We start from the raw sequence: 24,972 nt of genomic DNA on the forward strand, positions 1-24,972 counted from the left end.
AGGCCCATTCCCAGGTAAGAGGTGATAACCACCAACAGGAGTGGCTCCCCTCCAGATTCTGCTGTCATCTTGAGATGGTCTTCATCTATATAAATCCACTGCCTTGCCAAAACATAATGCCACCTTGTCTACCCTAAGAAAGGGGAAAGGGATTGCTCTATACATCACTTGCAAGCCTAGGCATGTCCACTTAAATTGTTGAAAACCCATTCACAACAGTTCCTTGACAGCAGGCCTACATTTGCGGTATTGTAAACGTCAGTCCCCTCATAAATAGGTTTTAGAGTAGAGATGTACCAATGATAGATTTTCCCGTTCAGCACACCAATTGACCAGTAAGATACATGAAACAAAGATTACTTCAGCAGATGTGTAACAGAACTTGTAATAGTCAAAATGAAATACCCACACATTGCTTCTCGCTTTATCTGAGACTCATTTAATTCTCTGGTAGGTGGGGGTTGTTTAGTTGGTTTGCTGTTTGGTTGTTGGTTTAAGACTTTAAAAAGACTTTTTAAAAGACTTTAAAGCCTTTAAAGTCTTTTAAACTGGATGATAAATCCCAAGTGAACATTTCATTCAGAACAAAAAAAATCAGAAGACTGTCAAAACGAAGCGTTTTCTCCATAACTGTTTGCCAAAGAAAAGCAAGGCAGTTTGCTAATCCTTCCCCTTCCCTGTAAACTGCACCAGCTCATAGCATCAAATCAGCCTGTGACGGGAACCTCCTATTTCAGTCGGCTTCGCATTTAGCTTCGGCTCTATACGCAAAGAGCCAAGAGTATTTCTTTGTTTTTTAATGCCACCAGAGGAGCTTGTTTAAACTGGGGCACTGAAATCGGACGTCACCCTCAGACAACAATTAAATCCTTGGTAAAGAAATCTTCCCAGTTTACTTTCATGTTTTGATAAGCATTGAAACAGTTAACGCTGCCTCAATTATCGGCTTTTTACATTAATTCTCCATAGAGTTCCATATACGTGGGGTGAAAATTCTGCCTTTAGCAACAGCTTTGTCTCTTGAGACCTTTTCCCCTCCGCCTGACAATTAGCTCTTCCTTCTGGGAAGCTGAAGCAGCTTGCAATGCAAAACAACAAGAGTGCGCAAGAACAGAAACACTTCGGGAATTTGTTAGGAGTTTTCCCACTCAGATAATATTTTTTAAGTTATTTGTTAGACACGGATCTTCTTCACCTCAAGAAAAGCTCAATTGGCTTATCAGCCAACATATAAAATGCTGAAAGCTCATGGATACAAAGCAGAGAGTTGTGCCACAAAAGCGTATTTGGGCGTCGCATTGCTGATATCTTATTTCCACAGACTGTGAAATATGGTAGGAAGCAGGCCGACATAAATCCATTTGCATAAAGAGAACGTAACAAACTGGGAAACTTTTTTTATTTAACCCATTCTACAAGGTTTAATTTTCAAAACCCCAAACCAGAGGTCGCATCAATTTTCATTTAGACAATTATCGTAAGACAAATTCACTCAATATAGACAAAGAGTCCAATCATTCTTTAGAAGATTAAAGTATTCAAAACCAAGTCAACACACAAAGACTAACCAGAAGTTTAAAAAAAACAAACAAACAAACAACAAAACAACACACAACCAAAACCCAACAAAACAAACCTATTCTAAGACACAAGGTGAATTTGGATCAACAGATTCGTTGATTGAGAATGCTAAAACTGTAAGGTATAACGCAATTATTGTATCACTTCACGTCCTGGGTAAACCTTGATGCAGTAATTATGTAGTCGCAGAAGTTACAGGTTTGCGTCCCAAGGCTGCTTACAGACAACCTGGCATATTCCCGGTAGACCATCTTACAGGGAGTTCAGGCTACCTCATCATAGTTACAGTAAGAGCTAATGGCAGAAATATTGGAAAGAGAAAACATAAATCTCAACAATCAGCTACAATTACTGTTCCTCTACGTGTATTTTAGGAGACCGGCAGCATTCCGAAGTCTACTTTTCTAAAGATTTGTCTTAAGACACTTCGGTTAATTTCCTTAACTCTAAACCCAAAATACAAACTAAGCAGCAAACCAGCATTTGCAGATTATATGTATTAATAAATCATCTATTTTAAAGATTGCCTAGCATCTAATATTACCTCTGAAGAAGTTTTCAGGTCTGATACGTTATAAACCATTATTAAACTCAACACATACTAGTGTAGTGTAACCCCAAATCTAGCCATTCACTGTTAGAGAAGGCACACTGATTTAAACCACCACCACGAAAATCTTGTTAACATCCTCATAATTAAGGACTATTCTAAAACAGTTTTTGTGTCCTAAAAGCTTAGTCAATAAAAATAAGAGCAAGAAAAAAAATACTTTGTGAATAGCTTAGCTAAACCTGTGAACGCTTTTGGAAAATAGAAGCGGTGCTTGGTTGGTTATTTACATTCCCGCGTAGGTATTCACATTCGCTTTCACCGATATCTGTATGCACATGCTGTCGATAAGCAGCATCTTATGGAAAAACTCCATTACTTGTGGACAGAGATCCAGTACCGCTCACCGGCTCGGTAATGTAAGGTCATTCTAATTACCTTCCCCACGCTTTATTCTCCCCTCTGTGGCCTTAGTAATCATGAGGGCTCTTTGAAATGCTGATGCAGCATTATACTGATTTATTTTGAAATATGCTATATGTAATACTAATCATTGAAACTGCATATTGGATATTTGCTGAGGTTACCTTTTAAAATTACTAGACTACATACTACGAACAAGACAATCCCGCACATTCGAATGCTACATAAGCAGCATTTCCTGTTACTAACAGCGGAGAAAGTTATAAATAGTTTCTAAAGAGTCCAACAGCTGGAATACTTTGTTAAATAAATCAATCAATCAGCCTGTAGTGACCGCAGGGGATTGACTCGTGTTTCCTAGCGAAGTCGAGCACCTCAGTGTGAAACAAGTGCCAGGAGTTCTCCAGGCAAAGCCACTGTTTTGTACGTCCCGTGCCATGCTTTGTGCTACACAACGTCCAGTTAACTAGCTGTCACGATGTCCTGATTTGATAGGCTTCTCTGTTCGTTTGACACATAAAAAAACCCCTGCTATACTAAAGGGTAAAGTGCATTCCACCAGATTAAGGTCATAAAAATATTCCCCAAATAGAAAGAGGGGGGAAAATTGCAGCCTGTTCCACGCACACCTGTTGGGATGCTCGAGGGAAAGCATCGTCAGATGATCTGAAGAGATCAAAATCTCATCATTTAACTCAACATTGTGGCTAATGGCTGAGCATTAGAAATAACAACTAACACGCTTTAGCATCATTCCCGTAATTGCCACTCTATAACAAAGGGCTTCCAGAAGGGAAGCAGCAATTAAAGTGTATTTTTACTACAGCAATCTGAAATAATGCCTTTTTTTTTTCCTGTGGCAACATTCGTGTGCAGTGAATCAAAGGTCTGCCTTGCCCAGCAATATTCTCCCCCCTCTCCCCCAAATTTTGGCCCAAAGTAGATTCCTGTGAAGTACATACCAGAAAATATATCTCATCCTTGCCTCACCGCTTTCCCACCAGCCATTTCCATTTAGAGCCTTTCCAACCTGGAAATGGTTTGGGGCTTGTTTTTGGTTTTGTTTTGGTTTTTTGGTGTTAATGACCTCACAGTTCTTAAGGCAGAGCTTCTTTTATGCTAATCAGCACACAGTAATGGAAGCAGAAATTGATGTTAAATTCAAATTTTATCGTTAATATTGCAAGCCTAACACATTTGTGTCCCATTCAATTTTGCAGCCCGCAGTGGCTTTCATGGTACAACATGTAGCACTCCCCACAACAAGGTCTTTTGAAAGTTTCCACTGATTTACGTGTTCCAGTTCCCATTTCTACGGCAAGAGGAGGATAATATTTTATGCCAAACCAGAATGAGTTCATTCATAGTAGCAAATTACTTTTCTATATAAAGCTATGAGCAAAAGCATTCAAAATACGCCTTTATTATTATTTACATACATGCTTTAGAGATCGGCGCATTTTCCTCTGGGTGTATCTACTAAAACTCCAGTCACCAACCAAGATTTTTTTTTTTTTTTTTTTGTAAGTTTTTTACATAGAAGCTCTGTGATAGCTTAATTCCATCTTATTTCAAGATGGAAAGACAAATGAATTCTATTTCATAGTATTGTTTTGGTCAGCAGAGACCTTAAAGATCATCGAGTCCAACCATTACCCTAACACTGCCAAGTTATCACTAACCCATGGCCCTCAGCACCACGTCTACCCGTCTTTTCAATCCCTCCAGGGATGGCGACTCCACCACTGCCCTGGGCAGCCTCTTCCAATGCTTGACAACCCTTTCCAGGAAGAAATTTCTCCTAATATCCATCTTAAATCTCCCCTGGCACAACTTGAGGCTGTTTCCTCTTGTCCCATCACCTGTTCCTTGGGAGAAGAGACCGACCCCCACTTCAGTTTATTTGACACAGATTTCCCTGTATCAGAGCAGCTCATTTCCCCCTAATCAGGCAAAGGTTCCCCTGCCAGGCAGTGAACTGCGGCTCGGCTTTAGTGAGGACCTAGGGCACTGTCTCTCAGGGGCACTTGAAAACCTCAAGCCCGACTCCCCATGTCCTCTGTGACCAGAAGGATAGCTGTAATAATCAAAGCTCTGGACAACCCTCTTACACAGGACACTTGTACCTAATGAGAGGGCTGGCATCCAGCCCAAGCCACACGCAGAAAGCCAGCTGCGTGACTAAACATGCATATTCATCACAACGTCAAAAGGTACCGAAGTGCTTACACAGTGGGTTATTTTGCTTATAGAGTGGACCTGTTCTCAGTCAGTTAAAAAGAAAAGTGAAAAGGCCTTATGAGAGAATGACCTGCAAGAATAATTCATCTACTCTCTCATTCGCTCCCCGTCTATTTGAGAGAATTGCAGTTTAAAAAAGAAGAAGAAGAAAAAAAAAAAAAAGAGGGAGTCAAAGAATGTCCTATGGGTTGACGAAGTGTTTCAGTCTTCAGGCATAGATGGTCATTGTCTAGTCTAGAAGCACCTACACCTGCAAACCTTTTAAGTTACTGACCATGCGAAAATGCACGTTGTGACTGATCTGTACAAGTGCACTATGGGTAAACAGGCAGATATTGTCTCATTTTCTACAGCTATTGTACGCCAAAGTCCATATATGTGTGTGTATATATATATGCATATACACACACCCGTACACTTTATGCGTGCCAGATGCAATGTTCAGTCTACCTTTGCTAGAGTTTAACTGAAGAAAGTAGAAGAGGATCAGCTAAAAATTTTATTCCCATTAGAACACGAACTCAATTAACTCTCCTAAGACTCATAACGCTTTTTTCTCAAACTGGAATATAAGTCTCCTCTCACAAGCTTGAACACTCACTATCCCATTAAATTCCAGGCAGCAAATGAGCAACTTTTTGAAGGAAACGCTACCAGTGGCTAAAATAATCAAGGTATACATGAAAGCGGTAAAACAGAAGAGAATAAGACAGAAGAGATATGACTACAATTCTGATATTTAGGCCAACTGATCTTCTAAGAGTATCTTTAATGCTTTCATTTTCTTTGATCTGCCAACACCAGCTTTTTGTTTGTTCTTCCAGTTTAATGTTCTGTGGTAGTTGAAGAGCTTTTAGTTATGACCCTCATTTGTGAAAGTTACCTTTGAAAGCATGTCTCCCAGACTATCATCATCATTTTGATTCCATGCTAACAATGCTTCTTTTATGCAAAAAAGCTAAAAACCCCCAAATCCACATGCACCGCGCGCTTATCTCAAGGCTCATCTGGTTGAATAGCATGACAGGCTCTTTTTTCAGTTATTGCTCTACAAAAGTCTCATCTATGTGAATGGGAGTACACTAATTATTTTACACCTGAAAGTAAAATAAAAGTGATGTCTCCAAAATGACTTAATTTTCCGCAATTTAGAAAGTTTGTATTTAAATATGGCAGCGTTCCTTTTAAGGTCCTGGGTTTCCGCATTCCGGGCCTGCCTGTAACAACAAGCTTTTGAACTGTGCAAGCGCCATAAGTAGATGGGTTGCTCTGGAAGACAGAGGGAAACGGCATTCCGTAGAAACAAACGAATGGGTTATCCAGTTTCCTAACACTTTAGAGATGTAAAATCAAGGGAGAAGCACATTTGTGTCAACACCTTGGTAGACATCAGTGTTAGCTCTTCATATGCAAAATAATACTCTTTATAACTTCTTCGTGGCAACCAAATCTGTACTACTAAAGAAAGGAACAAAATCCCATGCAATTCCTCCCCCCGCCCCAATTCAGGATGAGCTGAGAATGCAAATAACTCCTCCCGTATTCTACCAAAGAACCTACTAGAGAAAGGAAAAACCTCAAACCCACATAAACAGAACTCGTAGATGTCACTAAATAAATAAATAAATAAATAAATAGAAACAGCCATCAGAAATATCAGAATAGCCAGAGTTTCAGAACACAGAAGATATAAGAAATAAAAAGCTCACTCGATTAGTTTTACTAGCGTAATGCAACAGCGGTGGATGGCACCTTTGGCTCCAGTTCTGTCTTTGCATGTTTCTCTTTCCAGGGGATCCAGTGAGTTTATCTATCCAAATATTTAAAAATTTTTATGTTTTTTAATATTATGCTCACGTTGATCATCAGACTTCTAAGAAGGCATCTAAACCCACTTATTTTTAAAGACTTTGATCACAAGTATATAATATCTATTGCTTTCCCTTCATATTTGAATATAAGCCTACTAATTCAATGAAACCCAACTATTTACAGTATTGTGTAACATACCAAAGATGCAATATCCCTTCCACTCATCAGCTTTCTCCAGGGAAACAAGGAGTATCCATAAGAATGGTAATCTAAGGAGACAGTCAGATAATAGGCTCCCTGTTGTTCTTCGTCTCCTTCAAGTCATAGAGTATTTCTACACAGCTGAGCACAGAAAACGTGACTCAAAGGTACCCATAGTCAGGGGAACAATCCTCAAAGCATCTTCCTAAACAACATGGATTAGAATAGCTGAGCTTTCAGGATAAACCACGCTTGGGCCTCGAGTTGTACTACAAATTGAGGAAAGAAGGGGACAGGATTGCTTCACTATCTATTATTTTGGTCTATGCATTGGACATTAGAACGCGTCCCTGAAAAGTCACCTAAAAATACTTAAGCATAATAGTCTTGGGGTTTTTTTTTTGGTTTGGTTTTTGTTTGTTTTTAAACAGTTTTCTTTACTGATATTGAAGCAATCATTATGTGTAGGAAAGCATTGCAGTCCTCCCCTTTTTTTATCCAAGTGCTAGAACTGCAAGTGATTAAGCAGAAAACGCATCTTCCCATCCAAGATCAAATCCTGTCTCTTAAGCAACTCCTGTGAACCTTTAAAATTCATCTGCCTCTACGTTGGAACAAAATTTCATCGCTACCTCTAGCGGATATTTTCTGCTTTGACATTTCTTCACTGCTTAGTTGAGAGGCAAGTGATATGCCTTGACTCAATAATATCATACCATGTGGGGACAAACATCTTGTCCAGTTAAAAATAAAAGCTGGTATTCAAGGAAAAAAAATAAATAAATACAGTTTACTGCAAAGCTCTAAAATGAACACCTAATGCTTGCTATCGATTTTTTCCACAACTCAAGTCTCAGGTTTTCTGTGGAAGAGACTCAACTGCTTCAGCAAACACAGTCATAGCAGGATTTTGTGCCCCCACTGATCCCCAGTCTCATTTCAGTTGCACAAATTACAAAACAAAACCTGAACACCCTCAGCATATTAAAAAAAAAAAAAAAGTATCATGTGATGCACAAAGACCATTTTTCCCCACCTAGAGCACACCGACAAGTTTAGACAAGTTTGTGACTATCGGGAGGGATGCAGTTTGCATTCATGTAAATATTTACACAGAACCTTTCTGAAGTTCTCTGCTGCTTTCAAATACAACAGAGCACTAGCGATAAGTAAAAAAGGTCGGGGGGGGGACAAAAACAAAAAAACCCAAACCAAACAAACCCCAAACCCAACCCTATAAAGAGAGGCTGATGCAGGGAAGGTGACGAAGTGTTTCCAAAGATGCTGCATCCTACATCAGCCCGAGATTTTCATGTTGCAAATTAAAGCTGATTTCCGCCCCACAGATCACTGACTCTTCCTTTACTTAAAAGAATAGCGAACAACTGCTTCGACATCCGTGCCAATTCGTACATACAGCAGGATAGCTGGAGGTAAGCTGATTTAAGAATACTCAGTATACCTCTTTATTGAAAGATTCAATTTGATTTTTATCTCAATCCATTGTGCCATGACCTGTGGAGGTGGAAGATGCGTATAATTGTTTTTGATAACTCACAGGTAGAGACGAGCTTAGGAAAAGAGGCTGAGACTTAGTATTAAGATCAAAAACAAATAAGCAAAAATAGTCTTATTAGTACAGTTTTGTAACGACACCGGTTGTTACAGACCCCTCCAAACACTGCAGGGCTTACATGTGTGATCTTGCCCAGACATTGCCCCAAGCTGTGATGTCCTGAGGCCAGAAACACCCACCACACTCTGCTTCTCCGTGCAAGACTGCCCGTCTCCCTCCAGCCATCCTTCTTCAATGCCTAATGAACGCTGAAGCCAAACTGGAAGCTAACGAAGGACAGAAGCTTCCCAAATCAACCCCTTGGTGACAAACACAGCAGCTGGCCTCCATTTACTTCTATATTCAGTTGTACACAGGTATGTGTTTAAAATCCATTTACAAAGCATAAAGTCTTAATATGCCCAGTCATTTCACATGGCACTTTTTGCATGGAGACCACTATTAAGAATAGCATCTTCATGAAAGGCAATGAAGACTTTTTAAAATAATTGCTGATGACATGCGTCCAGCGTTATTTTTAGCCCTGGCTGCAAAAAATCAGATGCAATAACCTGGAACCAGCTTATCACGAACCAGGTTTTGTACCTTCATTTAGTCTTTCGGAACACTGACACTCCTTCTCCTTCTAACGTAACTTTCTTCTTTTCAGGCTTCCTGTTACCCATTAAATCATCATAAAACTTCTTGTAATGCTGCCGTAAATCTTCTGCTTTCATTTCTAATGATTTTAAGGACTTCAGAAAATTGTTTCATAAGCACAATCATGGCATTCGATGGAAGCACTGAGGAATTATAGTCAACTGAAAGGGAGGCCTTTACTCCGATGTGCTCTTCCTTTTTGAGAGCTAACTAAAGATTCTGAACAAGAACCACCAGATCCACTGAGAGAACCCACCTGTAGCATTTCAACGCCAGCCACAGCTGCAGTCATAACGGCTTTCCAGAACACTCTTAGAGTAGACATCAAAGACTTATAAGAAACTTCATTAAAAAAAAGAGAAAAGAAGCTATAACACAGAAACACTTACCGTTAACTTCCTCGCTGTAGAATCCGTGTTCTCAATGAAAGCATGAAGCTAAGAGTCCGAAGTTATTGCCTGTTAAGAAATCAAAACGACACGAGTATGTTAATTTAATAGAGAATCAACTTTGAATTGCAACAGCTAATAAGAATCTTTTCGTATCAGAAATAAGAAATATACCCACAGGAAGGTCTAGGGGGGGTTTGTGTTTTGTTTGTTTTTTTTTTTACCCCATGAATTAAGAATCACAAATGCAGGACAAGTGGAAATTATGTCTTAATAGAGACACTGTCACAGAATGAGCTAAGAAATGCCACACCTTGGGACCGTAGAAAAAAAATTCATAATGTGCACAAATAAAAACAATGAAATGAAAAAGAAGCTCTAAGTCATTCTAATACCGCAGCAGTAGACACAAGTTATTACAATAAGGACACATTCTCTTATTACTGGCAAGTAAAATTCCAGCATTAGGAGCAGATAATAAAGATATGCATTGGACATAACTCTGCTGACTTTGTAAAACACTGAAACCAAGGTGATGGCATCTCCAATTTGTCACTTATTCCCTTAGACTTATCAAAGGTATCAGATCTTAGAAAAAAGCAAATCTGATTACATTGCCGAGATCAGTTTTCATATCTAGATCCAGCGATTAAATAGCACAGAAACAGGTTCTCTTACGTTGTTATAGTCCAATTTTGACATAAAAGGGGTATTGCTACAGCAGAAAGAAATAAACAGAAAACCAAAACAAACAGCGTTTTGCATCATTTCCTTATCTTACAGGTAATCCGATGTGTATTTTCCCTTCCTTATATAGAAATACCAATTTCTAGTAACTGAAATAGCAAGCATGAATTATATTACACATTGACAAGATCAGGTCTTTAAGATGCACGGAAGTAGTTAAGCCCCCAGACAACTGTGTTCTAATACCTAAAGCATCTCCGAATTCTTAACGTGACTCCTTACACGCTACAGTAGTTTGAAAAAACAACGTCCTTGTGACCGCACCTATTGAGATCCTAAAATCATAGGAGCAATACGAATAAAGATAAAAGTCGTCATTCTGGACAAGAGCGATCTTTCAAAGTAAACATGTATTTACACCTATTAAAACATTTTTGTTTCAAGTATTTTTCCATTTTCTGCCCTCCACATGCAAGTTCGATGATTATTTAAGTAGAATTATGTTCTATTTTAAACTCTACCAGCATGTTACATACTTCATATAACACAAAAGGTGAGACTTAATACAGAGGGTAAGACGTGGTTATCCTGCAACAGAAACACCTTATTTGCAGGTTTATCAAGAACATAATTGAGATAAAATTCTGTATGTCATTTAATCCAGTCTCCAGATCAAGATGGGGAAAAAAGTAAATCATACCAGGAGAGTTGTGGATAAAAGCCTGCAACGGAGTTTAGACCAGCAGAACTTTGGGCAAGCGTCAGGATAATTGCACGATAAGAAGCAATAAGTCAAAGTCATAAATTGCTCAGCAGTAAAGCAAGAAAATTAAAACCTGTATTTTCTTTTATGTTCTTGTATTTTCCACTACCAGAAAATTTAAAAATAGCTTCCAAAGTTAAAACCCATTTTGCCCATTTCAAATGCTAGAATGATGAGGAATTAAGTCTTCTACAGCAGAGGAGAAGCAAAGTAATCTCTTATTTTCTTGTACAGGTTGAAAAACACATAATATGTAATACACAGTGTTTTTTCCAATATTACTCAGTTATATTCATTCAGATCATGGAAGTTCGATAAGTCAGAGATCCCTATTTCCAGGTTTGCCAGGTCATTAAAACAGGAGCTGTTCTGGTACAGGTCGATATCTGAATGCGAGATAAACTGTCTCTCAAAGTTTAGGTGTTTGGTTGTTTTGTTATTTGAGGTTTTTTTTAACCTTCCCATTTAAAACAGTTAACTACTGTTGTGAAGCAAGAACCAAATTCAATTCAACATAGGAATTAACAAAGGATAGCCTTCGTTCTTTACAGTAACGGCATTATCTGTAACAGAATTCCTTGGTTTCTCTCAAGTCCCACTTCCATTGCTAAGGATACATATGTATTTATACACGCAGTTTAATTACTAAGTCTTTACTAACAAATGAGAACAACAAAGCCTAGAAACTGTGCGTGACCCACTGGTAAAATAACGTTTACAGTTTTTAATTAAGTTTGTTATTCTGCTTAAACCTTGGTGCCCAAATAAAAGCTTTCTGCTCGAATAGAAGCAGCGTGCTCGGCAGAGGTTAGAAAACATGCTTGGAAAGTAAACCCTTTGCAGTATCTGGTAAACATCGGTTTATTGCCTTGAACAGGAATATCAACAAGCTACCTTGAGAAGATGCTTATGCCAGAAGAGGTGCTCAACATTAATCTCAGAACACAACTTCTTCAGAGTCGATACCTTTGAACGCCTCTCCTGCTGAGCCAGTGGCAGGGAACGCTGGAGCTCTGCTTACGGCCCTGCGGCAGGCGTGAGAGCAAAGCAACCAGACGACTTGGGTATTTGCAAGTATCTTTTACTCTACTGATTAAGGAAAACCACTGCTAAAGCTTTCCTTGCTTACCCGTCTCAGTAGAACTCTGGCCCAGCGTGTGTAGTTACTTTGCGTTTTGGACCGCGCTATAGACTTGGACGTTGACAAACAGCTGCCTTATTGTATCAGAAGGAAATAAAAAAAGCTCAAAGCCAATAATTCCATAAGCTATATACAGTGACAAACAATATACAAATCCAACAGACTTTAAAGCATCTAAACGGTATCCACTTAGGACTGACTCACTGTAAGGTCACGACTATAAGATATATACAGTTAAAGTAGGATTAGAGAGCAGAATGTGTGCCGTGGTAGCTTACCCCCTCACACTAATAGGAAAAAGTAGACAACCTTAAAAGTAACACTCAAAATTGCACACACGGACTAGATGACACACCACCCATGAGTAGAAGCTCAATCTATTTTGCCTACCAATGAGAAGGGTAAGAGAAAAAGAATAGCCATGTGAGAAGTGACGGCTCTCTAATCGCGTTGATACGCTTAAAGGATTAGTGTCTAGAAACAGATAAAGGTTAAAAACTGTATCCAGCAGAATAGGATTGATAACCACTGGCGTGAGTAATGAAGAGTCTCCATCCATCCGGGGCTTACACCAAGACGAGCTCTTTTCTCAAAGGTAAGCTTCAACTCAGTCCCAGGACTCCGTGCGGGGGTTACTCATGGCTCTCTGTTCCCATGACCGCAGGGGCCCTTTTGTCATTACGTCTCTCACACCTCTGCCACGTAACGACAAGTGTCACCACGTGACAGTTGTATGTGGAGCTGTAAAAAATAACCCCCTAAGCCCCACAACTCTTCACCTGCAGTTCATCAGTTCTACACTACGGGCAGCGCTGAATGAACAAGCGGACGTTTTTGAGATATTTGATCTTAACATTGCTGAGCACAAATTCTTCTCTCACATGTAGGCGAGTGAAAAAGCCATTTAGCAGCCAGAGGAACAAACTCTAAGCTTAGCTCCAATAAAACGGAGTAAACATGAAGATTTGTACAGAAATTATAGAATCACAGGTAATATGAATTTTCACATTACGTATGCACAATTAAGAAATACATCTGAAATTAAAAATATCTAGATCACTCCTGCAAGCTAAATTTTCTAAGCTCTTGTGTTTAAAAGACAGATGAATCATAGGGCTGTAATTTATTTTTTTTTGTTTTGTTACCCCATAGTAATTGCTATTTCTTCACAGTGTTGACTGTGAACATTATATTTTTCTTTTCCCCTTTAGAAAAAAAATATAGAATGGTAAACTCAACGTTTGTTGCTAGGCCAAGGATATCTGATCAAAATCTGTTAAAGTAGAAATGCTCTATTTACTCCATTGTTTGACTTATTTTCCGTAAGTTTTATAGATCTTTCTGTTTAAAGATAAAAGATAGTCATCAGCACATTTGGTTCCTTGGGTGTTTTCTTTCCTTTTTTTTTTTTTTTGTTTTATTAAGTAAGCAGCTGCAGGTGGGTGATTTGCTTTTTGGTCAGGTGATCGGCAAGGTAAAAGCATACCCGAACGATGTCTACACAATTGACACGTGGGCAAGATTTAAGAACCACGCCAACTACTTAACTTCAGAGCTAGAATTTGTTCTTTGTATACCAAACCACAATCTACGCTGTACACACCTTACAGTGCAACAAATCTGCACGTTTGATCACTATACCTCACTAGCAGCCATAAAACCACAGCGCAAAAAATAAAAATCTAAGTTCACATGCAACTGCACGTGTTTTCTCCAAAAACTGAAAGTAAGTTATCATCAATTATAAAAGCAACACAAAATGCATGAAATGAGAGGCGGAGCTGTAAGGATTCACTCCCAGTTTTACAATCCACACCCTCCCAAATAATTGCTTTTCACAACTACGCCCAAGGGAACCCGCACAATGGAAAACTGCGAATATTGAAGGTCTGTCTGCTTTGAAGAAAAGAGTTGGAGACCAGGTATTCCAAAGTAGTTATTAACGACCATATCTAGTTAGTAGTGAGCTGTATTTATTCTTTTTGAATCTTTGTATCGCAAATTGCTCACGTGCGCCTTAACGTGGAATGCAAAGACTTGGAACTTCTCGGCAGAGATGCAGCCCGGAGGGATTTACTGGTGAGCCAAGTTGAGCTGAGAGCGCTGCTCCAACGGAGATGCACACATTTGTGAGAGACTGAAGCAATATTAGTTTATTTTCATTAAATGGCCAGACTATTTCCAGGACAGAAACCAACAGAAAGAGAGAACTTAAACCAAAAGACTGAATCCATCCATGAGGTTTGGGCAGACTGAAGAGGAAAACCGGCTCAACCCCCCGCCTGCCCCTTGCCCAAAAGGAAAGGCAAGACCCCTGGAGATGAGAGAGGAGACTTTCAACAGAACTTCAGCCTGACTGTACCAAAACCATTTCTTGATCTGTACATTTTTATAAGCTTTGTAACCAAAGCCTACTTGGAATCTGACCAAACAGCACTCTCACTTTATCCGAACGTGCCTGGAGTTAAGCTAATCCCACAACAACCACGTGAACAGCAAAACTTCCCTCACCTAGAACATCTATGAACCTGCAGATTGTGGCAGGTGAGCACACTGGGAAGCATCCTGGCTGTCAAGCCCACCTTCCACTGGAGCTCAAACCCAGCAGCACGACAAGGGTCCCCGTTTCAGCTCGGCGTGCTCAGCAGAGGAGAAACAGGAGCGGGAAGATGCGTCTACTAGTAACCATCAAGGGATGACAGGGCTTAAGATGCCAAGGTGCGCCCATCACGTTCTGACAGGCTTGAAACACATTATAAACGTGCTTTAAAAGCAAAGAGTTAACTACAGAATAATCGATTCCTTTCCTCACGTCCGCTGCTGGCAGGAGCTTGCAGCAGGCGGCTCGCCACGCTGCTGGTCAAAAGGCATCAAGTTATTTAACACGGATCCAATCTTGAACTTGTGGATATAAAAACATACACACAAAAATCATGCAGAATAAGCAGACGGACATTCATATCAATTCAAAGTTTCAAAGGTTTGTTAAATCACTGAATAAAAGCTTAAGAGATACTTAATACTTTTGGGAGATCCCTTTCATGACAACTGTATGAACATGCTTAAGAACAGAGGCAGAAAAAAAAATAATACTGCTCTGAGGAACAATTTAAGGAGGAACTAAATCTAAAAAGCAGTAATAAAAGCACACAGGAGTCAGCAAAAGAGTTCTGTAGAAGTCAGTTTTTATATGATGAATCATAAAGAGATTAAACTTCTTTATTATGCGTAGGCCATTTATCACATTCATATGAGCAAAGGTATGTCCCTACGTGACAGGACACTAAAAGGGAAACGTCACTCTATTTCTGACTCAATACAGGCCCCCATTTGTGCTTCAGTCATATTTTACACCTATTCATTTAATACCGTGTTCAGGCAAAGTTATTTCATTCACAAAAGCTCAAACACAGGGAGGGTGAGCAGCTGAACTGACTGGGGAAAAAAATTCTTGTATACTTTTGAAAATACACACACTGGTAAAGGGAAGCAACTAAATATAAACAGACAAAGCCAAGAAAATATTACAGATAAATATAACTTTTGAAGCCAAATACCATCTAGAAAAGGCCTTGGAACCGCAAGCACGTCCTCAGTACAACACAGAATATTGCAGAGAAACGTGTCTCCTGGAGGTTACGGACTCCAAAGTTACACATCAGCCCAGAAATCTCCGTACAGCTCTGCACCTGACCTAACAAATCCGACACTTCAGGGCAAGGCGTATCTTACTGCGCACCCAGCCCGGCAGCAAGGCAGATGCACTGCCGTCACGCGGCGTGATCGTGCTGCGCTGCCCAGAATCACGCAGATGCAGGAACTCAGGCCACACTGAATGCCGTCAACACATCCTTACCCTCTGCTGGGCTTGCTTTTTTGGTTTTTGGAACCTCCTAGTACAATAGCATCTCTAACCCACCCGTACCAATAAATATACTATCGCTGCAGCACACTGGTCCCCCCACTATCCCTCATCTGCTGTCTATTCATCTGCTACTGACAATACCTACGGTCAGGACCAAGCTGATCATTTATTTTTCCCAGGTTTTCTCATTTCCACCTGTATCCCTTTCCCAAAGGGGGCGGGGGGAGGGAAGCCCTCAGGGGACAGTAAGACTTCAAGGACTGTAAATGAAAAGAACCGATTCATTCCTAAAATAAGCAGCCATTAAAGCGCAATAGATGTGTTAAAAAGTCTCCACCACTACTTAAAAAAAAAAAAAGCTTTAAAGTATTGATGATTAAATAAATAATACTTCTGAAAAAAAGTTTCTACTGTATAGGTCAGAGATCTAGCGCGTGTCATTTAAAACAGGGTTACAAGAAGCAGTGCTATGGTTAGCGATAATTAGCAGGAAATGGGAGTGAGAAGAAGAAGAAAGTTCATCTTTTAAAAGCATCAAGAAAAAAAAAAAGAGTATATAAAGAAATTTCTCTTTCACTTCTCATGCATCTGACATTTCCAAAAGTGTCCCCATGCCTTTGGAAAGTTGATTTAAAAAAAAAATAAATTTAAAAGAGTCTGAAACAAGCTTTCTTATAAAGAAGGACTAATTGGTGTGACGCAGCTTTCTATGGTTGCCAGTTGTTTTCAATAACTCCCAATACCACAGACATAACAGTGAATTGATATTTACTCTAATTTTGTCAATCAAGTTGCCTTTGAAAAAAAAAAACCAAACCATTTGCTGTTAGCTTTCTAATTCACACTCTCTCAGGTGTTTCCCATATTTCAACCCCCCTCCCAGCAGACAGATAGCTGTTGGCCAAGTGGCTTTCACCAGGCTGAGGCATCAGCTGCTTCTGCAGTTTCCATACGGACACCTGCAGTTGGGAATCGCGCCCACCAAAAATACCATTTCAGGTTGAAAACGCTAGTTTCTTGCGAGCTTTTACACAGATGTCTTCACTTAGGCTTGGCTATGCTGTGAACCAGCCTATCTTTATCTTTAACATTTCATACATAAGTGAGTCACAGGAGAAAACATGGTTTGGTAATTTGTTTTAGAGAGTACAACTGGTTTGCTAGTAGTTAGAGGAAAGACCTTTAGAAAGGAACTGGCAAAGTATTTAGTTCTTTTTTCTTCTTACCTTGACAAACTCTCCTTGAGAGATAAGTAATGAGAACAGAACGAGATAAGAGAACAAGATGAGATGTGGGAAAACAGGGCTAGAAAGAAAGTGACAAAGCGGGAACAGAAAAGAGAGCTGGAAGCAAAAACGAACGGCGATAAGGAAACACGTTTTCAAGGAGGAAAATGTGGAAAAAAAATATGAAAATTAAAAAAAATATAGAGGAAAGAAAGAGTTAAGGAACAGGACAGAAAACCAACTAGATTAGACTTCAGCTGGAAAAAACAAGCGTAAGAGGGCACGGTGTAATGCAGGGCAAGACTAAAAGAAGGCACGGTAGGAGCAGGACGGGGAGCAGCAAGGCTCCTCACGCCTCATCTACTCATTAAGGCTCAGAGCTCGTCACTACACCAGGAGACGGGAACCATTCCGCAGAGCTGCCTGGCCTGGGAAGGGCTCCCGTAACATCACTCGTTCCCAGCTAGGCTTGTTAACTTAAGGATACTGCACGGAGCAGCTCAGCACAAGCTGCAGAAACACGGCCTTTAACCTTCAGCTCCTGCCATGGGCCCAGCAGCACGTCTGCCTCTTGTTGACAGCTACCTTCCTGTTCCTGAGACATTGGCTAGCTTGCCAGAGCGGGCTCGCAAACAGTTACTAGACTAGGGCAGAAAGCAGGACAAGTCACAGCACCTCACCTTGGTCTCCACGCTGCCGTCCCTTCTTTGCCGTGCCCAACACGGCAGCGCAAATCTCTGTCACCTGCGTCACGCCGAGCACAGCTCAGACACTGGTAAGTCTGCTCCTGTCCTGAGCCGTTTGTTCGCGGTGCACTTCCCTTGCCAGCACACTCTTGTGAGCCTTCTGTCAAGATCTCCTACAGTTTCGATAAGCAACGTCTTCCCCTCTGGCAGCGCTAGCGGGGGACACGGGGTAAAACAAGGATGCGAACCTTCTTCTAGGATTCTCCAGGATCTGTACGCTAAGTTTTACAAAACAAAAGATGGGACCGCTTACCTCCCTCCGGTTAACTCGTCATACTGTCAGCTCCTGTTTTCACACAGGGTGTGAGACGGGTTTTAAGCAAGCAGGTTTACCACCCTGGCCCAGACCCACCTTGTTCCAGAATCAGCCAGGCTCTCTGGTCTCCTGCCACACACGTCCATCTCACGCGCCCTCCTGCTGCTGCCATGCCATCTTCTGCTCCACCACAGGGCACACAGCCCTGCTGGTTTTTGCAGACTTCACAGAAGGAGCGTCTAGGCTCACTGAGGTTTCTCTCTCAAGTCACAAATAGCTACTTTTACAGTTTTGGTTTTTTTTTCCATTAGCAGACTGTAGCACCACCTGCATCTTCCTTTCAGTCCTTTTCCCAAGTTTCTCCCGTTTTTCTTCTCTGCGCGTTCAGCTTCTTCTCCATTTTGCAGCCACCACTGCAAATCAATGAAGATCTCTAACTACGTCACCCATTTCCCTACAGAAGGCTAGTATTTTGCTCCACTGGCTTTCAGAAGATAGCGGATCTCATTTAAAAAAAAAACCAAAACAAATACTCTCCAAAGTAACTCAACAAACTCATTCCTCCAGCTAACAAAGACAACAAACCCCAGGAATGACGTGCTTTCCTCAGAGCAAGCCCTTAGTGTTCTCCTGAGGAAGTGGTCTTCATCATCAGGTGGGCTCCATCAGCCTTGATAGGTATCACCTGCTTGCTCTGCCCCTCTCATTTCTTTGTCTTGCCTTCGCTCCCCTTCCCCTCCTCCAGACTTCCCAGCTTGCCCAGTAAGGCAGCCCCCCTGCCCGGCCCAGCCTCCCCTCTGCTGAAAGGCCACACCACCCGCTCAGGTGCCGCGAGTCTGAGACAGACCAGAAAAGCCACCCCACGCATAAATTACAGGAAGACGCTGTGCTGGGTTTGCTTTGCGAGGCCTCGGAATAGAAAATATGTTGTTACCTTTACAATAAGTATTTTGACATCGTGAGCCTGCAGAGCCAGCTGCAGGAATTGCTTCTGCAGTTACCGGGCTCTTATTAGACAGTGTTTGTCACTCTGATGTACCACTGACTGTAAATCAGCAACAATGCTCCAGATCATCCTTTTTGCCCAAACTCCCACTTTTTTCTCCTTTTTTTTCCCTTCTCACATCTCTTTCTTCTTACATCCTTTAGTTAATTTTTAAATTCTCTTTTCATCATGCTTTTTCTAGGTTTTGTCTGTATGCATTTGTCCTGGCTTGAGCACCACAGGACTAATTTCTCTTCTAATGCTTGGGAAAACTGCACTTTTAGAAGACTCCAGTGTCTGAATTGGTGAAAATATTTACTTTATAGGCAGCTCTGGGATGCGGGTTTTGAGGTCTCAGTGTGTTCAAGCCTTGCCAGGTACGGGGATGAGGAGGAGCGAGACCTGGGCACTTGCCCCCAGCTGCCAACAGGGTTATTTCATACCACAAACAGCACATTCAATATAAATTAGAAAGTCTGCTGAGGAGTTCTCTCTCTGTCCCTTGCTGGCTGCCATCCTGAGCACTCCTCGCCCCGGTGCCGGAGCCCTGAGCCCTTCCCGTCCTCCCGCAGCCGCAGCGCTCGCAGTGTCCCACATTTACTGTCCTCTGCGGGGAGTGCACGGCTCCTGCTGATGGAATGGGCTGGGTATAGTCTTTCTGTATTTTATATTGGTTCTTTAGTACTATTAATGTTAATTATCTCGTCTTATTCTATTAAATCTGTTTGTATTTCAACCCTCAGGCATCCTTGTCTTTTCCCAGTTCCCCTTTCTGGGTGGGGAGGGGTCATTGGGTGAGAGAATAATTGTCTAAATGACCAGAAATTGTTGCGCGGGTTCCTCATACCATAACAGTGTTACTTAATCGAAACCTATTCATAAAATAAAAAGCAAACCAAAAATACGGTATATTCAATCCATCACTCCACTCAGGATTCTTTTAGTTTTAGCAACCCTTTTTTCACCTGGGTATTTGGCACCTGGCACACTGTCAAGCTCTTAGTATCTTGTTATATAGCCGACTGGAGCCCTGCTCCTCACTGGAGTGCAATAGCCGCAGAATTATAATAATAAATAGTTATGTGCTATCTCTTTTCTGCAGTTATTTAACACAATTATTACCAGAGCAATACCATTACATGTCTATCTCCAGATGCTTTTCTGAGAACATGGAAACAATAATGTGAAGCGCGGCTTACCATTAAACAAAGCGAAAATATATTGTTGGGAAAGAATTACAGTAATGACAGAGAAAGGTGCAGCGTAGCTCATCACGTATATTAAAAAGATAATTTATTTCACTTTAGATGTAGGAAAGTTGCGGTTTCAGACAAGAATGGAATTACTGACAGGGGAATTAGGAGAAGGCCGATGGATAGGCAACACTAAGGAGGTGTGTTCAGTAGCCTGGAAAGCTGCTTATGATGTAAGGTTTGTGTTGTTTTACATTATCCATGCATCCAAACTCCCTCAAAGAAGAATACATATTTGTTCACGTAAAGATGCTATACTCTTGTAAATTAAAGGAACTGACTGACTCCTGTTCATGTTTTCCCAAAACAAAATCCAACTTTGGAAACAATTCAAACCTATGAAATTTTAACTACTTGTTGTGATTTTTATGAAAAAAAAAAAAAAAAGAAAACGTCACATATACAACTGTGTCCAACTTCCCTTTTCCTGAAGTACTCGGAGAAAGTGCATTCCTACTTTTTCCTCTCTCAGAGCTCCAAAGTAAAATGAAAACTATTTTTCTACAAATTGCTCGGGTTCCGAATTTATTCAGGCTTTAATCTTGATGAAAAGAACTATAATTGCAAATGCCAGTATGATACAAAAAAATCAGTTCAAATGGTTTTACATTCTGTAAAGTAGTTGTCTTACTGATCAAACAGCTCGGCCTACTCGCGGGAAGCTTTTTGTCTTTGTAGGTACTAGGATAGCAAGGATACACGTTCATAAAATATATGCCAAAAATACTTAAGCTGAACAGGAAAAAAAAAACGAGGAAAAGACAGTTCTACGCATCTGTAGATAGACGATGGTTACACACGTACCTGCTACCGCTTCTGCTTTTCCCTCAGGTTTCGTATCTGCACCCTGGCGCTGCCACGCTGCTAGAGAGAGGTTTGAATTGCTTATCACATAATCTATGTTTATTCCTTTGATCACGTCCAGCTCTGCTTAGTTGACTACATTACGCATTTCCTAGGAAATGAACCTTACCTCACTTTATAATATTCCGTTACCATCAGAAAATTCAACTTAGGTTGCTGTTCCAAGCACATTTAATGAAAAAAAATCATAGAATCACAGAATCATAGAATGTGTTGAGTTGGAAGGGACCTCTAAAGGCCATCTAGTCCAACCCCCTGCAGTCAGCAGGGACATCTGCAACTAGATCAGGTTGCTCAGAGCCTCATCCAGCCTGGCCTTGAATGCCTCCAGGGATGGGGCCTCCACCACCTCTCTGGGCAACCTGGGCCAGTATCTCACCACCCTCAGTGTAAAGAACTTCTTCCTAATGTCTCATCTAAACCTGCCCTGCTCTAGTTTAAACCATTGCCCCTCGTCCTATCGCTACATGCCCTTGCAAACAGCCCCTCTCCGGCTTTCCTGTAGGCCGCCTTCCGTATCTGTTTATGCTTTCTGAAGTAGCTTATATGAATACTTCTTAATATAAGTTCCAGTGAATGTTCACTTTATATTATATAAGATGCAATATTTCTTCTTACATGGTCTGACCGCCAGTAGTGATGATGGATCAGGTCTATAGCGTTTATCTTTTTGCAGATCTGTAGTGTTTTCTAGGATTTTTCTCATTTCTCTATACTAGTCCCAAAAAAAAACCTATTTCAAAACCTCTGTGGTTGTACAAATTGTGTGAATTTACCTTTGAAAATTAAATGGTTCAAAGGCGTTTACGTTCAATGAATACAGGATATTGAAGATTATTTTTTAAAGCTAGAGATAAGATTAGCGATTGCAACTATAGTAACATAATTTCCTACATCTATCACAAAAATCTCCCTTTACAGGGAATGTCAGTGGCAATGAACAGAAGTTTACAGACTGAATAAGCATTACCGCTAAGCTGTTAATACACATTCAGAGATGTGCTATTCTTAATATTTTCTGAAATCAGAAAGAGTTTTAAAAATAGCTTAATTGTCTCCGCAGCCATTAATACCCACTAAGCAATCATATTCTGATCAGAAATGAAATAACACTAGTTGAGGGCTTTGTTTCTAGAGCAAAATGAAGAATGAATTCCAGGGACTTTGGCGCGATTATATGGAAAAACTCTGCATTCTTATCAACTTCTCTTCCATATGACAAAAATAATGATTTTGCTTTTTAAAACCAGTATGTAGTTTCTATATTAGAGATAGACTGAAAAGAGAGAAAATGGAAAAAAAATATACTTGGGTAAGCAAGTGAACAGTTCATGAAGTGATCATTGTAATGAGAAAATCTCAAAACACAGTGCCCAGTCTTAGCACATAAAAATATGCCAAAGTTGTCAATTCTAACAGCTGAACTTTAGGAAAGTACTTTGCAATTTTTGCTCATTTAACATGATTTGAAATTATATTGTATGCTTTTAGGCTGTTTGGGAGGTAATTAGTGAAGTAAGTAATACAAAGGTCATTTTCTTAAATGCTGTATTTGCATTTATTTAAAATGTAAATAATTATTTTTTAAATTCTGCATATTAAAACTGCCTTTGACAAAGTTCTATAAGCTTTTCTGCAAAATATGTCTTTTTTTTTCAAACTCAGAAGAGTATTTTTTATATTAAACTAAGAACTCCTTTTGCTCTCTCTATTTTTCCCCTCATATTTGTCGTTCTATAATTCCTACCGAAATACTAGCAAATCTCGGGAGAAAACAATGGATGAATATTGCTGCTGTCTTTTACTAGAAAAAAACTATCTGGTTTATTAATTTTGAAAAGTATGACTTGATGTAAGAAATTATTTAAACACTACATAATATAGTCGCTATGGTTTGGTGTAAATTGTTTGGAGAAATGCTGTCTGGGCGTTCCCTTGCATGAATTCCTCCTCTAAGCCAGATGGCACTATTTTACTTCACACCCAAAACCTTTCGAATTAAGGGGCTTTGTTCAAGGCACTCCATTTATCGAACTCGGAAGGCACGAAAAGCTAGATCAAATGCATTCCACTTCTTCAGCTTTAAGTGGCTTAATTATTAACTTGAAAGGAACTTTAATGTTCAAAGACCCTGCAAGTTTGTGAGGAGCCTTTCTAGTGAACGTCAGCTTCTTGAAAAGGGAGGCCAGGTCCGGAGAGCCATTCAATTTACGTATCTAATCCTGGACTGAGACACAACACGTCAACTAACCGCTGCCACATCAGTAGGTTAGTGGGTACCTCACCATTAGGATTGTCAAAGAAGAGAAAGGATTCTGGGAAGCTAAAAAAAAAAAAAAATTGTTCCGTTTGTCATCATGTGGACCAAAATGGCCACGCTCAGAAGCACGAATGTATAGCAAGGTGTAGCAGCAGCGGATTAACCGGGTGAAAGGCAGGTTAAGAGGCTGCTCTCTCCTGTGTTCTACCCGAAACGTGTGGACTGGTGGTTTAAGTCATCCTCTGTGACCTTCGCGCTGAAACAGCCTGTGTGCGCTCCTTGTCAGGTATAACCCCAAAGGTGTCCTTACCACTCGTCATACCTGGGAACGGGCGTTTAATCTCAGGGCTCGTGTACGGCTACGCCGCTTCAGGAGACTTCGTCTGGGAATCCTTATCAAGGATTAGGGAATCTAACATACAGACACCGTGCAAGCGTGCCCACTGATACAGGATTAAAACCATACCAAAAAGGATTGTGTTTGTGCTCACTGCACTCCTTCTTTAGGAGTATACCAAAATATTCTGCTGAGTTTCCAGGAAACTCTTCAAAATTTCCAAATCTTCCAAATTAACCACTGTAAGAGCAGTCAACATAAATTCTTTCCTCTTAAATGTGAGAGATGTAACTAAGACAGCTACCAACAGGACAGCTGCTGGAGCAGGAGCTTTGAGCAACCTGAGCTAATGGAAGATGATCTATAAAAGGTCCATTCCAACCCAAACCATTCTATGATTCTACGATAGCGAAAAATAGCAATTCTCCTGACATCCTGAGTGGGAAAATTGGGGATATATACCTCCCATATCCTACCATTGCATTTGTTAAAAAAATACTAGTGTACTAAACCAAAATTACTCTCCCTCATTGCCCAAATTGTATGGAAGGTGTCCTTAAAAAACCAAAACAGTCAGGATGAGTCCCTCTACTTGGCAATAAGTCTAGCGTCCTCTTAAGTCTGCTTCCTCAATTAAGATTTCCTCCTACGTAGCGCAGCTTAGGGTCATTGACATTGAAAAGCAAACCCACATCAGTCATCTTGTACGCTGTTTAACTCCTTCTCAGTGCACGACAAAGCAATGGAAAAGGCAACAGGTCTGCTGAAACGACTCAGCAGAGAAAACAGAAAATTAATTTTGATTTAGTACAAATAAACAAAATCTTTTACTATCCGTAAGCGCTTATCCATACCCATCAAAGCTCAGTTAACATCTTATATTTGTTCCCAAAAGAGTAATACATTCCAGCCATCTCTTAGTGCTTCTTCAGAACATTCCCGTGCTGACAGGAGGATCCAAAGCCTTGCTCAGGACTGGTAGATACCGGCTGTGCCTACACCGGTCGACGCATTTGCCCCAGCAGAGGGGTACAGCTTGGCCCATGCCCATGTTGCTAAAGGTTCACTCTCTAAAGCAGCCCGCTGCGCCCACACACCCCAGCGCCTGACCAAGCTGCGGTGGTGGTGGCGGCCCTGGGTGCACCCTGTGGTGCGCTATGGACCTAAGACGTGACAA

General features: G+C 40.6%; 1 long non-coding RNA gene across 2 annotated transcripts in view; it reads right to left on the reverse strand.

Annotated features, from left to right (window-relative positions):
• Window positions 1–24,972, reverse strand: part of LOC141743653 (uncharacterized) — a 541,341-nt gene that overhangs the window by 183,755 nt on the left and 332,614 nt on the right. For both annotated transcript variants that reach the window (XR_012587137.1, XR_012587136.1), the window contains one exon: window positions 9,413–9,481. This is a non-coding gene — a long non-coding RNA (uncharacterized LOC141743653). The remainder of the gene's footprint in view (window positions 1–9,412; window positions 9,482–24,972) is intronic.

This window comes from Larus michahellis, chromosome 5 (genome assembly GCF_964199755.1).
Source record: "Larus michahellis chromosome 5, bLarMic1.1, whole genome shotgun sequence".
NCBI lineage: Eukaryota > Metazoa > Chordata > Aves > Charadriiformes > Laridae > Larus > Larus michahellis.